General features: G+C 34.5%; 1 protein-coding gene across 1 annotated transcript in view; it reads left to right on the top strand.

Moving 5' to 3' along the window:
* LOC106879594 (uncharacterized) overlaps positions 1 to 22866 on the top strand; it is a 219963-nt gene that overhangs the window by 134231 nt on the left and 62866 nt on the right. The window lies entirely within an intron of this gene.

Here is a 22866-nt window from a genome sequence, read left to right as displayed (position 1 = left end):
CACACATGTAATAATGTGACTGGAAGTTCTGTAACTTCATTATTTAATACTAGTAAAAATCAAACTTTTTAAACAAATGAAAAGTAAAGAAACTGGCGTAACCGTTAGTGGCTTTAATATATATATATATTAGTCTGTATGTATGCGTGTCTCTTTGTGCGTGTAAATATATATATATATATATATATATATATATATATATATATATATATATATATATATATATATATATATATATATATATATATATATATATATATATATATATATATATATGTATATATATATATATATATATATATATATACTAGCAGATACACCCGGCCTTGCTCGGGATTAAGACGGCATTTGTTTTTGTTTTACTTGTTTCAGTCATGTGACTGCAGCTATGCTGGAGTACCGCCGTTGGTCGAACAAATCGACCACAGGATTTATTCTTTGTAAGCCTAGTACATATTACATCACTGTCTTTTGCCGAATAACTGAGTTATGGGAACGTAAACACAGCATCATCGGTTGTCAATCAAGGGTGAGGGTACAAACACGGACACACACACAAATACACACAAGTACACACACATATACATACAAATATACACATATATACGTCAGTCTTCTTTCAGTTTCCGTGTACGAAATCCACTGACGAGGCTTTTGTCAGCCTGAGGCTATTATATATGTATATATTTATCCACACACACACACATACACATACACGCATGCATACATACATATATATATATATATGTATATATATATATATATATATATATATATATATATATATATATATATATATATATATATATATATATATATATATATATATATATATATATATATAGATAGATAGATATAGATATATATATACACACATATATATATATATTTATATATATATATACACTATATATATACCTATATATTTATATCCATATATATATATATATATATATATATATATATATATATATATATATATATATATATATATATATATATATATATTTATATATATAAAGATATAGATAGATAGATAGATAGATAGATAGATAGATAGATAGATAGATAGATAGATAGATTACTCTTTTACTCTGTTATTTGTTTCACTCATATGAGTGAGGACAAATCGACCCCTGGACTTATTCTTTTTAAGTCCGATGCCTATTCTTTCGACAGCTTCAGCCGTACCGCTAAATTATGGGGACATAAACACATTAACATCGGTTTCTAAGCGATGATGGGAGTGAAAACAAACACAGACACAAATACATACACACACACGTACATATACATATATATATATATATATGACAGACTTCTTTCAGTTTCCGTCAACCAAATCCTTTGGTCAGGCGAAGGCTATAGTAGAAGACACCTAGCCAAGGTGCCACATAGTACATACATATACATATATATATATACATATATATACATACATATACATACACACATATACATATATATATATATATACATAAATATACATACATGTATATACATAAATAGGCATAAATATATACACATATGTATATATGCACACACATAGATATACATACATAGATATATACATATACATATATATACTTATGTATATATACGTATATATATATTCATATACATATATACAAAGATATATATATATGGATATATATATATACATATATATATGTATGTATACACATATACATACATATATATATATATATATATATATATATATACACATATATACATATGATTATATATACAGATATATACATATATATATACACATATATGCATACATATATGCACATATATACATACATATATATATATATATATATATACATATTTATATATATATACAAATATATATATATACAAACACGTATAAATACACAGGGAAAGTAATAAAAATGAAACTAATATATGTATTACATATATATAATACAAATAATAAATGAGTATATGCATATATACGTACATGTATGTACATACTTACATCTACCTGTAAATATAGATGCATATCTGGGTACAGGACATTGCAAACAAAACGTAGACAAAATGATAAACAAGTACAGAAAACACACAAGCCACATAGAGAACATTTCCTTCATCAGCTATATATATATATATATTATTCATTTACAATATAGAGATGCCTATAGTAGGACATCTACCCGCTAGAAAGAGTAGCAAAAAAACTCTATACCACAAAAATAGGGATAATTTCGAAAGAGAATGAAAAATAAAAACATTTTTACCAGTCTACACTCTGTACCATGGTTTCAAGCTATTTAGCTAGATAAGATTATATCTAACTCCGGGGCTTTCGTCAGCAGAGATCCGGATTAGCGTGTAAACACGAGCCAAGGAAAGAACCTGATTCGAGTTTACAAGCTTAATTTCCCAAAAATTAACCACGCATGTGCGCATTAACTAATCGGCAGTAAATGTAAAACAAATGCCGATTTTCTTTCAGAAATTAGCCAAAAATATATCATTATTAATCATAATAATATATCATTATTAATCATAATAATGATATATATATATATATATATATATATATACATTGTGAAAGTATTAATGCTGAAACTTAAAGCTGAAAGTATTATCTCACAATACATTAGAGATTTTCGTATTTAACTTTTGACATGTAATACTGAAATAGTGTATGAGATAATAGATTGCTCGAATTAGGCAAGACGTTGAAAATTGTTTTGGCCCATGACACTGCATGGGCCTTAAGTAAGGCATGTGTAAAATTTAAATAAAATCGGTTGGGTTGTTCTCGAGTTTTAGTGATGCCGCACATACACACACACACAGACACACGGACACACAGAAACAAAGTCACAGACACAAACACACATTTTCAGTTTACACACACATATATATATATATATATATATATATATACACACACACACACACACATATATATATAGGGTGTGATGGATAAATTGTAGCCATTTTATATTTTTAATTTCGCACATGCGAATTGTTTGTTTTTGATTTTGTCGACTACACAGTATAATAGAGTCAGTTGCGCACTGTCTGTCAGCAAAACAGCACCATGACGCAATTCGCTCTGCCAAAAATTTAGAAACGACATGCTATACTGCGTGGTATTCGCGCCGGAAGCTTCAATACGAACATTTCAGTGTGCTTGAGTGCCAATCTTAGAACAGTGCAGAGGATTTTGAAGGAGTTGGATGAGTCTAATGGTGATTATGAAGGTACGGCAGCGCGTAAATGTCAGTCCAATCGTTCTGATAAGAAAAGAAGCCCCGAATTTGTTGGTGAGATCCAGACCATGATTGACAACGATCCTTCCATGTCAATCAGGTCCATTGCCAGGGAGATGGGACTGACTGATTTTTTTTTTTTTATCAGGCAGGCATTGCATGAAGACATTCGGTATTGCTCATACGAGATGAGAAAGGGCCAATTTTTATCCCAAGCCATCAAAAGCAAGTGGAAAGACCGCGGTACAAAGCTTTTAACAAATTCAAGCGTCCCTTCCAACTGAACGTGCTTTGGTTTATCTCAGACGAGAAAAAACTTCTGCCAGGATCAGATGGTGAACACAGAACAATCGGTGGCTAACCGTATCACCAAAACATGTACTGGGAGGGATAAAGATCAAACATTCAGTCAACATTATGGTATTTGGAGTGATCACTAGTGATGGCGACGTTATGCCTTCTTTCATCTTCCCAGACAGCCTCAGACTCAACACGGAGACGTACATCAAATGCCTGGAGGAGGTAATGCTGCTCTGGATCAAGAGGGTAGCTGCTGGAAGGCCCTATATCTGGCAGCAGGACTCTGTACCATGCCACACAAGCAGGAGAATCCAGTCATGGCAGCCAGACAACTGTTAAAATGAGATGTCTGTTATTTTCATTTTTGCGTAATTTAGACGATAGTTTATTCTCCGCACCCTGTATATATATATATATATATATATATATATATATGCATATGTGTACACACACACACACACACACACACACACATACACACACACACATATTCGTATGTATGCGTGTGAGTGTGTTTACTTGTGAAAAGTGTTTTCTCAAAAAGGAAGGAATAATTAAACCAAAGGCACACGAGTTAATACGGAATATTTCTTTTATTGCTTAATCTGAAAGCAAAGCAATGCCCACGTGCCTTTACAGGACCTCTGAGACTCTGGAAAGAGCGAGTCGTACCTTCAAATTGTAGACTTCCCGCTTTTAACATCTGATCACCTGGTCCTCAGGAGTCTTTGGCAGACAGAACCCCGCTATAGACACCTGAGCACTAGGTAATGGGTTGTTAGACTTGGCGATGTGTTCAGTCTACCACGGTGGTATCTGAGATTAGAACGCAAAACGCTGAAACAAAGACCGCAAGGCATTTCCTCACACAATCTCACCAGTTCATTCCTCTAGATTAGTACATTATTTATCGACTCTAGAAGAATGACAGGCAAAAGTAGCCTCGGTGTGGTTTACACTGAGAATGTAAGAAACTGGAATATATACTGAAGGGCATTTCATCTCGGGTACAAACGATCTGCCAATGGCCCGATACATATTTCACTCTGCTGTGATTGAAAGCTTCCGATTGAAATGATCAGTAATGAAGTGAAACATTGCACAGACATGATTACGTATTTACAAAATTAAATTCGCAGTGACTTGGATCTGGGTTCCATCCTACCCCGAGAAAATACCTCCAGCCATGGCCTCTAGGACATATTGTATTGTGAATGAAATTGATTTGACGGTAACTGTAAAGATGGAATGTACATGTTCTATTTAAGCAATTGTCTTGTTTAACATTACTACATGACCCTCGGTTGTTTTTAATGGAATTAACTTTATTGCAAATATTTGAATCATATTTCCTCTCTCATTACACTCGATGACTAATGGTTTCTTCTTCCTCATCATTTACAAAAATCCTGAAAAAGGTCATGGGTGCAGCCCTTCTTTCTATGGTTAAATCACAAAAAGAATAGTATTTGAATGTTTTCTATATTTATGCTGTCTGTTTTGAATGGGTTTAATAATGCTTTCTCTGATTTTTAAGCTGTCTATATGGACTGGTTTTATCTGGCTATTTTTCTCTGGTTTTGGATAGCTGTTTTTACTGTTATAAAGCAGAACTTTTTGACTGAACATAGATCTGAAAACAGTAAAAGTATGTCATGTTAAATGGAGGATAAGGTCAAGATTGAACTGAAAACTACAAAATTTCGTGCGAACCTGAGAAAGGTAATCCATTGTATATTTATTATGCTGGATAAAGCGAAAGATTTTAGTGTAAACGAAAAATAGTAGAAGGTATTATTTTTCATGGTTTTGACTTAAAGGCATTAACCGGTTTATGCTATAAGGGCATAACTAGAAAAATATAACGCCCAGTTTTCCTATGGCTACTATATCAGCTGCCGGATCTGCTATATTAGCAATTAAATTTACCTCAAACAACTCACCCTGCGCATCTTTGAAAAGGAAGGACACTTTGAATAATGTACTGTCGGTCATGGTTAACATTCCTTTATAAAGGGTCTACTCGATCAGGGTTATCGTGGTGCTAGACAACTATAACGTCAAGATCAATCTGGAGCAATCTGGTATCGGGTAGGCTGCACATCATTCTGTGGTTACAATTTTTATCTATTGGGAGGTAGCTTTAGCGAAAAACTGGTGAGGTTTATACAGAATTATCCACCAGCTAAAGCAACTGTCACTCGAGCTATAACTCGTCAGCTTCTAGAAATATTTTCCACTAGTATCCTTTAACAATCAGATACTTTCAAGAAGAGAGGAATACTTAGAGATAGACGTCTTTTTTGCTCGATAATTAGCGCATTTCTCTCTTAGATTCTAAATTTTGTTTCATTCTTTAATTATTATTTATTCACAATTAGCCTTTCCAAAATACCTTCTCGGAAGTAAAGATGTAACTAAATACAAAACAAAAATCTATGAATAACAATGTACTCTACATATTTCTGGACGATTCTGTTTAGGTTCCTATTTTCAGAAAATTATCGTTTTAGAGGTTATTTATTGAATAAGTATGGTGTATGAAATATTTTGATGACTAGAGATTTGTAGTAAAAGCACTACAGGCTTAAAATATGTCCCGTCTATTTATTTTAATTTTCTATTACTTCTGAAATTCTGTTCATGTGTTACTTTTACTATCCCATATTCCTTGTTTTGTTTTTTTTCTTCTCTTTGCTTCCTATTTCTGAAAATAAAACATCTGTCAATATATGAACACTGGGAAATTAAAACAACTCCAGCTTGAATTGTTTGGGGTATTTTTCTGAAATTATTGGAAAACTAAGCGAATTTTGAATAATGGTGAGGTTCTCATCAAAACTCATGATGAACAATGTCAGAAAAAGTTTCGATGGCTTCAGGGCATTTTCTCGAGGAATTGTTTGAATTCGTGTTTCCGCAAAATAAATAGATAAATGACGACTCATTCTGACTACTTTAAGCATTGGTGGGAATAGAGAACATAGCTATCCCAATGAAAATTAAATAATTCCCTCTTTTTCGTATCTTTAGAAATGTTCTTTTATTATTATTTCCATCTTCTCTCATTCATGAAATGCAATTTTTTATTTCATTTCATAAAATTCTAGTTCATATTTTTTCCTAGTATAAGAACACTCCCTAAAATTAATTTTAACCCGTACTTTTGTATGCGAGCAACAAAAATTTTCTCAAAAAAACTTGTTACAATAGAAGAATGACTTTTATTTAAATTCATTTCTGGTTGTTCAATGACTTAGCAACACACACGCCAAAGAAAAATTATGGACTATTGCTTGGGGCTTAGCGTCTCTCAGTAATAAAACATGATATTAATATTATTTGATCTTATTTTGAGTGATTTGCATTATGGCTTATTCAGACAATTTTTCAGTATAGTTGAGTATTCGTCTAGAATTATAAATAAGGAAATAAAGTTTTTTAAGTAATTTCTTTTAGAAGTTGGCATTTTTATTGTGTGAACAAACGCTGTCTTCAAATCTAGTAGGATACGTCAGGATTGCAGAGGGTATTTGCCGAATATGTTTAGTATTTGAAAATATTTTGGTAGCTAGAGATTAGTGATCTGCAGTTTTTCCAGTGTATACTATCACATCTTAATTTTACGGTTTGATGAATTAAATTTGCGCATCATTAAGTCAAATGTTAACTCTTTCCTTCCTACTCTTTCTAAGTAAGTGAGAGTGGGATCCTGTGGATTGCATATTTTTCAAGGTATATCCGTGCTGTAAGTGAAGTAACTTTGGAAATGGAAATCTAGTTAAAATCTCGACTTACCATTACAAATTCACATTAGTAGAAATTTTTGATGCTAGAGTATGATATAATTTGAAGAGAAAGCGTATAGTCTCTCAATCCGGTTCAAGTTCAACATAATCACCTATTGTACAGACCCTGGAAATTTAGCCCGGAGTGCTGCAATTTTGTTAAAATTTTGAAGTTAACATTGATAATTAAGACAAAATCTGGAATCTTTATAAAGCACTGAACTTTTCCAATTTTTTAAATTCAATTCCATAGTCATATGAATGTTAGTTTACAATATATATAACCAAAAGTTTTACATTTATCTGGCCAGTAACAGTTGTGTACCACTTGTATGCATAAATGTACTAGATGTCTTATGTCAAATGGAATGTCGTATCCACAAGGGACAGTAATGTGTAATTAAAATCTAGACTCTTGATGTTTAAGTCAAAAGGAAACCAATATATTAAAGGCTAGTGACGATATAGTACAGTAGAAATGAGCTTCCAGTTAGTTGGATACACGACCTGGTTTTGACGCTCGTTTAAAGCCGAATTATTTCACTTAATCAACTAATATCGCCAAAAAATTAATGGACATCAAACATTACTCCCCTCTCTGAATACTTATGGCTTTGTATCTAATGAAAAATTATGCATATATGCACAAATACATCCGCATAGTTATTAAAAACCAGTTCCTTCTTAATAAAAATTCTAATGAATAAATAAAAAAAGGTATACATATAATTATACATGTAGACATTAGAAATATCTTAGTCATATTTCTGATCTGTATGAATAAAAAGTAGTACAAATGGTTGTTACAGATGAAATGAAAGATTAAGCAGACAAGCATTGCCTGAAACGTTAGGTCTTCTTAAAAGCTCATTGCAATCATTTTCTTTTCTCTATTATTATCGTGTATTTTTTCAGAATTGATTGACGTCAGTTCAAGCCATCGCCAATCTCTTCGAAGTCTAGGCTTTCTGGCGCGTATTTAGACTATCAACATTTCATACACAATTTACTCGAGCTAATTAATTGCTATTGCTATTGCCGGCGATGTTCTGTATTAGTTACATAATATATTAATAAGTGAGGCAAATATTAGTAAATAATTTGGTGAGTTGCAAAAAGTAATGAATACATAAAATGCCACTCATATAATATCTGGCTTTTAGAAATATTATTTAGTGTTTGTAGTCATTTCCTAGGATGGCGCGTGGTTAGGATATTAGTAGTTTCAATTGTAGTTTCGAATCAGTGGCCATGCTACGCATTACCCTTTACTGTAATTCTGCATATTAGATGACTGGACAATCCTTTGGCTTACAGGTGAGAATACACGTTGTTGTATACCAAATAATGGTGGCGTCTTTTATACGTTGAAAGAGCACGTTGAGATTAACTACCATCTAACAAGGCCACGTTTCAAAGCGTTTTTACACTATTGGACTATAATTGAATAAAATACGGTAATTCACAAAATCTCCAACAAACGTGAAAATGTCGAATAAGCAATAACGCCATAACGTTTTCAAATATTTTTCTAATTTCTGTTTTAAAACACTTTAAACGATTTATTTGAATTGTAGAGTAATATAAGTAGGTGTTTCTAAGTTGGCAGTTACTTCAGAAACTTCAAATAAAATTAAATCAAGAAAAGACATTCCATATAATAATTTTCTCTCAAGCGTTGCACTTCTCTCGGGAAGCTGCAGGTTCTCCTCCTCTAACTCACCCCATTGATCAGATCACGAATGCTCGCTTATTTAGACTTGAAGCCAAAATTTTTGAGAACGAGGGCATATTGAGTAATGATATTCCTGCTTCTCCTGACAACGCTACTGACATATATTTTACATCTTCAATATGGATTCAAATGGATTACCGATTCGCTTCACTGACAACCTAACCTCGACACAACTTCGCTCGTCAGTAGACAACACTTCGTGTCTTTTGATGAGTCATGAAAACTGTATTGTACGTAGAAGGAAATAAGAGATATGTAAGTCAGTGGAATGGTCCGAACAGTGCATAGCTTATCACTAACTACAACACTTATTACGATATTAATAATAATTCAGTCAGTTGTTTCATATACTGTTGTAGCAAGGCCGGGTAGTTATTTCTCCACTATATAATCGATATCCATAAAAACTTATTGACATTCGAACACAATAGTTTCACTCCTACTTGGTCTTATTTTCTAGATCTTAGATTTCATCATATTGAATTTATTGATTTTTGTCTTCTTTTTTCATAATTTTTTGCTCGTCCTGTTTCATTTCTATTTAAATCCAGTACATTCTCTTGTTTCAAATGCTTTCTGCTGTATCTTTTCAGCCGCCAAACAATAAAATTGTAGAAAATACGATTTAATAAGTAAATAAATAAATAAATGTTATCTTAGATACAATATCTAAATTTCATTGAACTACTTAGTGAAACATTTCTTGATTTTATTCCCCTACTTAAATCTCAATCGTTTGTTTTGTTTGTTTGTTTTTTTCTGAATTGAAAGCAACATACTTAATTTGGTTTCTTTTGTACACGTCCATCGTTGAAGCTGGTCTTTTCTTTACATACACATGGAATTTTAAATAACAGCATTTTATATTGTATATTTTTTTCTTAAAAACAATCATAGCTGGTACATAAATAGATATATTTCGCTTGTTTTGTAACAAGTATCTTAGATGTGGAGAGCTATTATCAACTTTTATCATGTACAATAACTACTAATACATCTGTCAGATACCTTAAATTGGTCGATCACTTAAGATGCACTATATTTCTTCATGCATAATATCGACGATGTACATAATCGATGGCCTACATTTCCGATGCGCTTTATTACTATCGATAATAATGATTGTTAATACACCAAATAACAGTGTAGTTTATGAAAACAGCATATCATTTCGATGTTACGTACATTGTGGAAGTCGTGGGTTCAGTTGCTGGACCAGGCAGCACGTTGTATTCTTGAGCAAGGCATACCGTTTCTCGTTGCTCCAGTTTACTCAGCTGAAAATTAGTACCAGCAAACTACTGGTTCACTTCTCTGTTTTTCCAGCAGTCACATGTTCGATGTTCCTCTTGATCAAGGGTGAGGGCAATTAAAACAATTAGAAAATGTTTGCCATTGCCAGTAACTTACATCTAGAACTAAGAAATTTGTCTAAAAGTAGTTGATTACGAAAACATACCGATATTTGAAGAATTTAAGGCGGTGAGCTGGCAGAATAATTAGCACGCCAGGTAAAATGCTTAGCGGCATTTTGTCCGTCTTTACATTCTGACTTCAAATTTCGCTGAGACTGACTTTGCCTTTCATCCCTTCGGGGTCGATAAAATAAGTAACATTGAGTACTGAGGTTGATGTAATCGACTTACCCTTGAAATTACTGGCCTTGTGCCAAAATTTGAAATCAATATTTGAAGAATTTAATGTGGTGAGCTGACAGAATCGTTAGTGCGCTGGGCAAAATGCTCAGCTGCATTTCTGAGTTCAAATTCTCCCTAATTTGCCTTTCATCCTTTCTGGTTCGATAAAATAAGTACCAGTGGAGCCCTTAGTTTGATGTAAACGATTTACCCCTTCTTCCTAACTTGCTGGCATTCCGCCAAAATTTGAAACCACTATTTGAAAAATTTTGTTTGAATACGCAAGAAAAAGAATAATAGCTCTATGACTGAAATAAGAATTTCACCTTCAAATGTTCCAGAAATGGAACATTGAATGGACTAACTCATTAAATATTTGTTCGAGTACTGAAATAATTGAAAGCTCGTAACTGTACTGCGGTTCCCAGCAGAAATATTTAAATAATGTGTTGTTATGTGAATTAACATCAGTATTCTCTTTGAAAGGTGTGGATTTTATCGATACTCTAAGGATGACAAGCAGAGTAGAACCTGAAATAATTTTGACCCTGGAACATGAAGGCCAGAATTATAAATTGTAAGGCTTGGACTGCGCAACTTTAATACGCGTCAGAAATATATTATTATTAGTTTTTTTTTTTTTGTTTCTTTCTTTGGTGGGGTTTCGCAGTTGGTAAAATTCTTTGTCCATTCGAATAGTGACTTGACACAGTTAAGTTTGTATTTCATTACTAATGTTACACTTTATTCCGAGTGAAGACACAACTCAATAGTGCAGTTCACTAAGCAAGAATAGATCATTTCAGTAAGCATTACAAAATTTATGTAATAGACTATTTCATTAGGTTGTTATTCTAGGCTAAAATGTTTCCATCTGCAAATTTTAGAATACAGACTGATATTATGTCCAAGAGTGGACATGCTTTTAACTGCGAAAGAATATGAAAACTGGGATACTATACATCCCACAATGGCGCTATATTGATACCATTAGCGTATTGTTCATCATACAAATCGTTTCCCTATAAGTGAATACCTGTTGGTTATATCTAAATACTGCATTCAAAATTGCGAAACATTGAACTCTGAAGCGCTTAATTTAAAGCATCTGATTCTGTAGCTGCTTTTAACAACTACAGTTCAAGCCATGATAGAACATATATGATCGGGAGTACATTGACACTTCACCTATTAACTCTGAAAACTCGACAAGAAGAGAGATAGTGTCCATCGACAAAGTATAAACCCAGCGAAATGTGAACTTAGCACTCCGGAAATTACAACATCTTACTGAAATATATGATATTAACTCCGTATAACATAGTTTGATAATACTTATTTTAATAGTACAATAGCTCAGATATTTAGACTACTAAGTTTAAAAGCCTATTTATATGATGTCCATTATGTCTAAGTGATGTATAGTAGTTGCTTTGTGCTATCTTAGATTCTAATACCCAGCTTTTCGTTTTGCACAAGTGAAATAAAGAATGGTGAAATATAACCCATTGAATCAATCACCGAAACACTGCATTTTCATAGTGTATTGATAAAGTAGCTGCAACGGGATAGGAATCAGTACACTGTAAATACAAGGGATTATTTACTATGTCATTCGACACTCAACCTTTAGGTTCTTTTACTTTCACCTTTCCAGTTAAGGGGGAACATAGTGCTCACGATCCGTGGTGAGAAAGGAAGGTATCCTCAAACAGGAAATCTAACCCAAATAATTACAACAGAGTGAACTAAGCTACAGGCATCCAGCTGCTACATGGCGTTGTTAAACAGGATAACGGGTTAAGTATACCACCCAAGTAGGCCATGGGAGGATTTGAACACAGTTCTGCCAGTCTTTCGCCATAAACTGCTACTCATTTAGGCTTGAGCAGGCAGAAACGTTAGCACGCCTGTCGAACTGCTTAGCGGTATAACTTCTCCGTGAATTATTGTGAATTATTGTGAATTATTGTGAATTATTGTGAATATTGCTGTGCTATTCTGTGAAAACTGTATGAGTTACTCTAAGTTGTCTCTGTGAATAATTGTGATTTTTTTGTAGAATTATTGTTGTTACGTTTCTCGCGAGCCGCTGCATTTTTTCCCCAGCTGTGGCGAGTGGTAGTGTCTCCAGTATGGAGAGCTACGCCAGGGCCACTGCGGCGAAGAAGCCAGTGCCACTGGAAACCAAGTTGATCAAGCTGGATATGGAGGAAGTGAGCAGAAGCAGGAATTTGATAGAAGTAGAGGGAGACTCATACAAATTGTTACGTTCTGAGTTCAAATTCCGCCGAGGTCAACTTTGCCTTTCATCCTTTCGGATGGTATAAAGGATGGGCTACAGCAAATATTCTGCTCAATACTAGATATTTGCTTGTCAGTTGTTTGACCTTAACCAGTTGAGCATCTCCTTTAGAGTCTGACGATATGTGCATCTCTGATCACGAGCAGAAGTAGTGGGGGACCATCATAGCTATGTGTTGAGAGGAATTCTTTGGGGTTTGGATAATGCACTTTTGGAAACGTGGGTGTTTCGTTCAACATCCTCAAACAAACCTTATTCAGGGACTTTTGAGTGGAAAGGACTACTTCACCTGAAGAAAATTCTAACTGGGCCCCACCTGCAAGGTCATGCGCTATTTATCTTGATATGAGATCGCATGTCGCGCACATATGGTTGTGTGTGATGCATGTGCTTGGTGTACCCTTAGTAGACGAGTAGTCACGATGGGTGTACTGGGCTTCGTATATTTTACCCCAGTGTCACTTTGATGGCATGCACTGCTCTCAAACTCAACAACAACAACAACAATAATAATAATAATAATAATAATAATAATAATAATAATAATATATATATATATATATATATATATAGTTTTTGATATAGTTTTTGATATAGTGTGTGTGTGTGCGCGCGCACATATATATATCTGGGAGCATAGTTACGTGGTTAAGGAAGGTTACTTTGCAACCACATGGTTTCAGGTGCATCCCTACTCCGCGATCTTATGTATTGTATTGTAGCTCGTGCCGACTTCGTGAGCAAATTTGGTAGTCGTGTATGTATGTGTGTGTATGTATGCATATGTGTATGTATGTATATACATGTATATATCTCAATCTATCTATCTATCTATCTATATATATATATATATATATATATATATATATATATATATATATATATATATATATATATATATATGTATATGTATATATAGGGATAGATAGATAGATAGATAGATAGATATGCATGCACGTAGTTGTTTTAATATGATGTGCCCTCGTGTGTGTGTATATTATATGCTTCACCGTTCATTCCTTTTTGTTACACTTACCAGTTTACATGCTTTTATTGTTCGTGCTCCTGTTGTTGTTCTTGTAGCCGTTGTCTTCATTGTAGTTTACATATGTGTGCAGAAATGGATGTAGCGTAAATTATTTGCTTCAGGTGGACAGTCTATCACAGAATGTTTTATCTCCGACCGCAGTTTTTTTCTTTTCTTCATGCTAGTACCGTTTAAAATTTGATATGAATGATCGTCAAGAGTTTTCACTTCTAAAGGCAACCTGGTTGATCCTCCGTTCGTGGTTTCAGAGATTCTCTCAAAAGCAGAGCCATATACGCGCACGCGCACGCGCGCGTTTTTGTGCGTATGCTGTGGACATACATATTTACGGGTACATAAACAGATATTGTATATATATTTTGTACACTTATGAATATGTATGTATGCATGAAAATTCTTCCTAGGGCTATGAGCTTAGGCTACATTAATTTTATGAGTACAGTGTATAATCTATTAAATATTCATAGATTCACTTACAGATCTTAATACTGAATTGGTAAAGTAGAGAACTCCGAACACACACACAACTAGAAAAAATACTGTAAAGTATCATCTCATCTGACGCTCTAATCATTTGGCTAATTCACTGTTCTGGACTGGCACTTGATTTATCGACCCCTGCAAACATGAAAGAGAAAGTTGATCTCAGCAAGATTTCAAATCAGAAGATCGAGTGCCTGAACAAAAATCACTTGATATTCTATATTACGCCCTAACTAATGAATATGTATAAATTATCGACAGTAGCATTTTACGCACGGTTTCCCAGGTTGACATGGACTGGGTGGTTCTGCTGAAGCAGAATATTACAGCCGGATGCTTTTCCTGTCACCAAACCTTTTACTCATCGTTTACCTCACTCAAGGACACAATGCATTTCTTCTAAAGTCGGGCTCTACACAGCGATACATACGTACATACATATATTGCTTTATTCTTTTCTTTTACTTGTTTCAATTATTTGACTCCGGCCATGCGGGAGCACCGCGTCGAAGGGTTTTAGTTGAGCAAATCAGCCTCAAGACTTATTTAAGGGGCTAGTCCATAGTTATTCTACTCATTTTGCGGAACCGCTAAGTTACGGAGGTGTAAACATAGCAACACGAGTTGTCAAGCAGTGAGGTGGGGGACAAGCGCAAACAAGAGAACACACAAATACAATGGGCTTCTTTCAGTTTCCGTCTACCAAATCCACTCACAAGGCTTTGGTTGGCCCGAGGTTATAATAGAAGACATTTGCCCAAGGTGAACACAAACAATACGAAAGTAGAAGCTACTTATATAATTATTTCTTAGAACAGTTTGATTCGGCATCATACCATTTAATGTTTTGCATGTATACAAGCAGGCTTCACAAATATTTACCCCACGTTTCTCTTTGTTGACTAAATACGGAAACAAAATTGCTAGCGAGAAAGATGGAATAATGATTTGGGAACCTTCAGCTTCTCGTATAATTATCGTTCAGTATCGAGTATTATTTTCTTCCTCTAGTTCAGGTTTACTTATTTTGCACATACATACGTGTGTGTGTGCGCGCGCGCACACACACACACACACACACACACAAAATCACGCACGCTCTCACAAACTTACATATATCCGTGTATTGGTTCGATTAGCTATTTATGTTGTCAAGGCTGCCATTGTTATGCAAAGTAGGACTGATCAATTTAGTTTGCTAGTGTATGTATATATACTATAAATAGCTACACACTTCTACCCTTCCTATAGACGGCAATATGAATAAACGATCTCTGACGAAGCAGTCGAAAAAGTTGAAACTAGTGTGGCTAAAGTCTTTTCCCTGGAGTGAAGAAAATGTGTTTTATACCACCGTTTCTACTTTTCCCAACAAGGCTACAAATAAGCGTTTTCTAAAAACACCTAACAATAAGTTTACCTGATTGACATCTATCCCTTTCACACTATATGTACGTATGTATGTATGTATGTATGTATGTATGTATGTATGTATACTCTGAAGTGGCGGACTGGCAGGATTGTTAGCACTCCCGACCAAAATGGTTAGCAGCATTTCTTCTGGTTTCATGTTCTGAGTCAAATTTCGCCGAGGTCGACTTTGCCATTCATCCTTTCGGGGTCTATGAAATAAGTACCAATTGAGCACTGGGGTCAATATAATCGACTAACGTCCTCCCAACAAAATTTGAGGCTTTGTGCCTATGGTAGAAAGGCTTATGTATGTGTATATCCTGTCTACCTTACTACAGTGAAATAATCTTTGTTCAAGTACGGCGTAAATTCTAACAATAAAAGAACGGTCAAAATCTAGATTTATTAGGCTGAAAAAGATTGTGTATCTTCACTCGTTAGTGAGGAAAATAAAGTAAAATGGCTATAAAATCAAAATCGGAAGGGTAGCAGATTCATCACAGAGAGAGAGCTTACCTATACGTCGTTATCAACTCAAAGAAAGGGATAACGGTGAACATGATTCTCTTAAATTATTCAATAAGACAAGTTGAATTCAGAAATAACAAAACACTGAATCAAAAGTGTTTTTTTTTTTTTTTACACTGAATTTAGATTTCATGTTTAACATTCAATTTATTTAACGTGTCGCTTTCATTTTAATTTTCAGTAAATTTGCTGAATATAGTCCGTCATGAGTCTTAATCCCGATTTCGAGCGTTGGAATCAACGTATGCACTATAAATAGTATATATGCAAGGCATTACCATTGTTTCCTAACTGAAGTTATTTTATTGTTACGCTTACACACAACTGCATACACACAACATCAACATATAGTAGTCAATTCGATATTCAGAAGAAAAAAAAAATCAACTAAACAATGGTATATACAGATTTCATAGTCAAATATAACAAGCAAACTAAGCTAATTGGTATACATGAATGAATAGGTTCATACTCCCGTACACGTGCACATGCGAACACACATACATAAGCGTGTGTATGCATTAGCTGTGGCATAGGCACACTGTAACACAATCGTGCATGTGAATAAAGCGCATACACACGCAATGTTTCCTAGGTAACGATGTGCGTGATAAATGTGGTCGTCGACAAGCGGGCGCTACAGTGACGACATTAAGCTAGCCACTGCTTCTATCTCCATTTCGACTACTACCGACTACTACAGCTGCTATTGCCACCACGACGATGAACTCAGAAAACACCCGTCACCGTCTTTACAAACGCCATTTCTAATTTTAGTATTATTACTACTATGTCGACTTTGCTTATGATGGTAATAGCAATGAGATTCATTTCCTTTAAGCATATTTTTATGACTGTTGCTACTGCAACGTTTGTCTAAACTGCTAGTCCTTTACTGTAAAGCTTTTGCATCGTATTAGTCTCTTTCAAGACGAATATAAAATTAAAACAAAGCTCTTTAATTTCAGCTAGTTTCGCTAATAAGTTTAGCGATGTTATGTTTTGTATTTTAAACATTTCCGTTGTTTATTGAATATTTCTGTCTGAAGGTTTTTTCTGTCATTATTTTAGTAACATCAAGTCCTACACTTTTCCTTTGTATTTCTCCCACTCGGTTTTTCTCCTCTCAAATCTCAGTTTTTCTTCTCTTTCTGTATCTCCCTGTATCTATCTTTTTTAATTTTATCCACATACTCGAATGTACACGTACGCATACGACTATATACATGTGAGCATACATGCATGTTTACTTACATACACTTATACATAAATAAATACATGCATACATGCGCACGCACGCACGTACATATACACCGGCATTAATATGCAGACACGTTAAACGCGTACACATATATATATAGATGAGAGACGAACTATTTAACATGTTAAATTCTTTAAACCTTTTATGTTTCCCCTTCTTTTTTTCTCTTCTTTTATTCTCCAGCTTGCAATACGTACATCAGCCCTTAACTCACTTTCTCTTTCTTTGATGCTTTCTTTCTCTTTCTTGTTTGCTTCTTTCTTCTTTCTTTGATTCTTTCTCTCTCTCTCTCTCTCTCTCTCTCTCTCTCTCTCTCTCTCTCTCTCTCTCACTCTCTTACACCCACACACACATCCACACACAGACGCACACACACACGCACACACAAACACAAACAAATCAACATCAATAGTTATTTATTATGCATTCGTGTGTGCATGAGATAGATAGAAATACAGAGTGGAAGAAAGTATGTGTCTGTGTCTATACACAAATAATATATATGCACGCAACTCGTACGTGTGTGTGTGTGTGTGTGTGTGTGTGTGTGTGTGTGTGTGTGTGTGTGTGTGTGTGTGTGTGTATGAGTGTGTGTGTGTTGTGTTTGCAAGTATAAATAAATTCCAGCATTTATTAGCCGCTTACAGATGTCTCTCTTTAAGCAAAGGAAGTATAATTTATTTATCGAATATACTTTCATTTTTAATGTGCCAAAGTTTTACCGTTTCTAAATGCATATTTGAAATTTATTAATATTAGAATTAATAAAAAAATATCTTGAATGTATATATTTTTTTACACTGAATCTCATAGGTCAGATTTTGTATACAGCATGCACTTGAAATACCATGAGTTCGCATGTTGTTTTCTACCTATATTCTTTGCGCATGCGTTGTGATAAGAAATTATCGTACTTAAAATGGTGTCCTTCAACGATATCATACGGGACCTGCTCCTTTTTAACGTATTAAATTCGTTATGTATACATGTTATGTTGAGCACGTTTGTTTATCCTTGTCAGTTTTCTTTTTTTTCTTTTCTTTTTTATCATCTTCGCATTAATTTTGAGGACTGGCACTCATAGTTATGCAGATGACAACAAGCACCATATTAGACTAACGTAGACACTATCCTATCTCAGTCTGCCACCTGTTGTTAGAAAATGAATAATTCTTCTGTATTCACTTTCTCCAACAGCTCTTTCTCATACTTACAAATCTTCACTCACAGTTAATGATACTTATTTTCATTTTCTTCTTTTTGGACAGCAACTTTGCAACTCAATTCTCGTCTTCGCGAAGCAAGTGCTTGACAGCGGTCACGCTATATAGTATTATTTACATAAGCTGAGACAGGCATATAACCTAATGCATACACGCATACTTACGTATGCACGCGCACACGCACACATGCATACACACGCATACATACACACGCGCACATACATAATGTATCTATAATATATATATATACATATATATTATCCCTCACAGACAGATGACACGATTAGCCATTAAAAGAATATACGCATGTATTTAGGCACCAAGTGTTGGAGCATCATGTGTTTTTTTTTCTTTTCCAGTACATTTACCATTGTGTAAATGGTAAATTATGAGTTTTTCTGTTAATTGCTAAAAATGAAATAAAATAAAATTAGTAACTATGTTAAACTTGTGAGGTCTAGCCTGAAAGAAAACTGAATCTATATTTCACATTCAGCACTTAATATGTCTTAATGGCTTGTCAGTTAGACAATAGAAGAGTTGAGGTGGGGGCACCATTGTTGGACTGTGCTTAAGGCATCAGTTGGCCTTAATCCGGCCCTGTAAATAGATCTGTGAGTACGTGTACACATATTTGTAGGTACGTGTGCGCTGACGTGTGTGCATCATATAAAAGTTGTTACTTAGACCTGGGTCTGTTCTGATTAAGCATACTAATGTGCAAAAGTTTTCGACAGTGACCATTTTGTATCCGGTGGACCTGGAACTTCTTGTCTTATGTGACTATTTTCTTTTAAGACGGTTGAGTGCAATCTGAGAGACGTTGACCGCTATTTCTGGCGTCTAGAGTGATCACGTAGAAGCCAACGGTTTGGATCGAATCACGCGAATATTTTCCTATCTCAAATATAATAAGCCGATAATGCTTTCGTGGATCTTATTCCTAATGAATAACAGTCATAAATACGCACATACATGCATTTGAGTTTCTGGGAATGAATATATAACAAACCCTCACATATATGCATACAGTATACTCATTAATCCCAGAAAATATCTTGATTCAAACAAAGAAGCCATTCAGTGTTATTAGTGACCAATTTCAATTATATGCGTCCCAGAGAAAACTTTTGAGTGCGCGCAACACAATACACACACGCAGACACCCTCACCACCACCACCAACACATCCAGAAATTCTCATACATGCATGCAAACATACAATACTCTCACACAATGTATATTTGAGCGTTTGTGTACTACATATTTATAATACATCTCTGTTTGTGTAGATACATTAATGCATACACACATATATATGTACATATATGTGTGTGTGTGTGTGTTTGTGTGAGAGAGAGAGAGAAAGAGAGAGAGAGAGAAAGAGAGAGAGAGAGAGAGGGATTCTGAAGTGCAATAGTAGAATTCAAATTCCGTGCAGATATTTGTTATGTATTTTGACATTTAATTCTACAAAAAGTTAAGCTATTGATCTGTAATAATCTTTCTTTCTGTCTTTCTTTCTTCCTACCCACCTGCCTGCATGTATGTATGTATGTGTATGTGTATGCATGTATGTATGTATGTATGTCGTCTATTTTTTAATTATTATAAATCTTCCACTGAAGAGGGTACCGGTTTCCAGATACAAGGCTCCGTTTTTGGGATGTAGTTAACACAGGCAAATTCACATTTGGAACTGGAGAAAAGTCTTGCATATGTTTACTGTTCCACTCACAGATTGCACTTGCGATGTACGAATTAGCCGGTCGATTTCTCTTTCTGAAAATCCCAATTTATCCAGATACTCCTTTAAGCATTTACTAACAAACCCTAATGCTCCAATTATTATTGGTATCAATATGAATTCATAGTATGGGTATAGATGTAGTTGTCCATAGATATCCTCTTTTACTTTGATTTTTCAAAGAGATATTTATATCTGCAGGGCAGCTGACCTCTATGACGGTACATACCTTTGTCCCTCTGTCCCAAACAACAATACCTGGCCTGTTATGTTTACATTTGACAAGAGTTTTGATGGGAATATTCCACCAATATTTCTTGAGTTGGTGATTGTAAATGTATTCCAAAACAGAGGGATCTTCTAATTTTATTTCAGGACAGGCTTTTTTGCGGATGGCATTGTAAATTGTTTTAGCGACAACATCGTGCAGCATAGGGAGGTAGCACCGTGACGACATTTTAGGATAGCTGTTAATCACATACGTGATGTCTTCCACAGAAACATAACATAGCCTGCACATGCGGTTGCACTTTGGGATTACAAGAGCGTAACTGTCTCTCTTGTTCGCCAGGTACTTTGTGGCAATCTCCTGTTCCTGGATTGCAAACTCATAGCCTTCAAAGTGTGATGTAGTGGTCTTGTGTCCAAGAGAGGCTGCACGTCGTGTCACTTCTACTGTCTTCTTAAAGCTTCCGAGCAACATATCCATGCATTGTCTCTTTTTTGTATGTATGTATGTATGTATGTATGTATGTATGTATGCATGTTTTTTTCTTTGTCCTTTATTTAAGGTCTTCAGGGCGTTCAAGCCGGCCCTTAACAAAACAAGAAGACTTTTTGAGTTAAGTGTTACTGGCGTTTGTAAATAAGTAGTTGAATCGGTGTGTTGGTTGAACTGTCGATGCACACACCCAATTCTGTGCATCTATTCACTTAAAGAATCTCAGATGGCATCTTTGGAATCTTGTACGAATCTTCACTGCCACTTATAGACTGGATTTGGAGAATCTGCATCATTTGTTTTACTAGGCATGCATATAGTAAATATACTCTGTCGAGTCCAGTTCAACTGGTTGTAAACTGGAATCATAGATTAGCATATTTCGCTACTATAAGAATTAACACTTTTATACCGTACACATGTATTTCTTTCCAGTGTATTCTGAGTAAAACTCTTTCTGTGAGCATGACCAGAAGCAAGTTGAAGGATACTACTGAACTCATATATGCACGTATATGTGTGTGTATATATATATATATATATATATATATATATATATATATATATATATATATACAGACAGAAGGGAGGGAGAGAGAGAAGGGGGGAAGCAAAGTAATGGGAGGTGTAGCAAAAGCTTAAATTAAAGCTACGAATTCATAAATATGGTCCTTTATAGAAGAAGCAGCCATACATGGCAACATCATTTCATCCTCAAAATGAGACTATGAAGGTTCAGAAACTTTGAACATAGATTTAGAACCTTTAATATGTTTAAGAGATTGCAAGTGAAAATATTGAAAAATGAAAGAATTTTCATATTTTCTTGCTAAAATATGAATAAAACTTGATAGATTTATTAAAATTAGAATATAGTTGTGTTTTGACTATTTATATAGTTGTGTTTTGACTATTTATATAGTTGTGTTTTGACTATTTATATAGTTGTGTTTTGACTACTTATATAGTTGTGTTTTGACTATTTATATAGTTGTGTTTTGACTACTTATATAGTTGTGTTTTGACTATTTATATAGTTGTGTTTTGACTACTTATATAGTTGTGTTTTGACTATTTATATAGTTGTGTTTTGACATATTACTCTTTGTGTAATGTAATACATGTTAATGTACACGTGTTCTGATGTATGCATGTATGCATGTGTGAGCACGTGTGTGTGTGTATGTGGGGGTGTACACAAATACTAACACACTCACACAGTCACATATAACTGGAAGTTGCAAGTAAATTTGGATGTGGCCCGAATATCCTAAAGTTATATTGCAATAACTAAGCAACACCCTAACTTTATGGCTTGGTCCGAGTGGACAAACATATCTTGGAGTGAAAATAGATGGTGTTCACAAAAGAAATAGTCTAAAATATGAAAGTATGAGGTGCGAGCATGGCTGTACAGTGCTTTCAGTAGACGTTGGATGATT

Source organism: Octopus bimaculoides, chromosome 8 (assembly GCF_046866305.1).
Source record: "Octopus bimaculoides isolate indiv1 chromosome 8, ASM4686630v1, whole genome shotgun sequence".
Taxonomy (NCBI): domain Eukaryota; kingdom Metazoa; phylum Mollusca; class Cephalopoda; order Octopoda; family Octopodidae; genus Octopus; species Octopus bimaculoides.
Note: the sequence above shows the minus strand (reverse complement) of the source record. Positions and strands in the feature narration are given on the sequence as shown.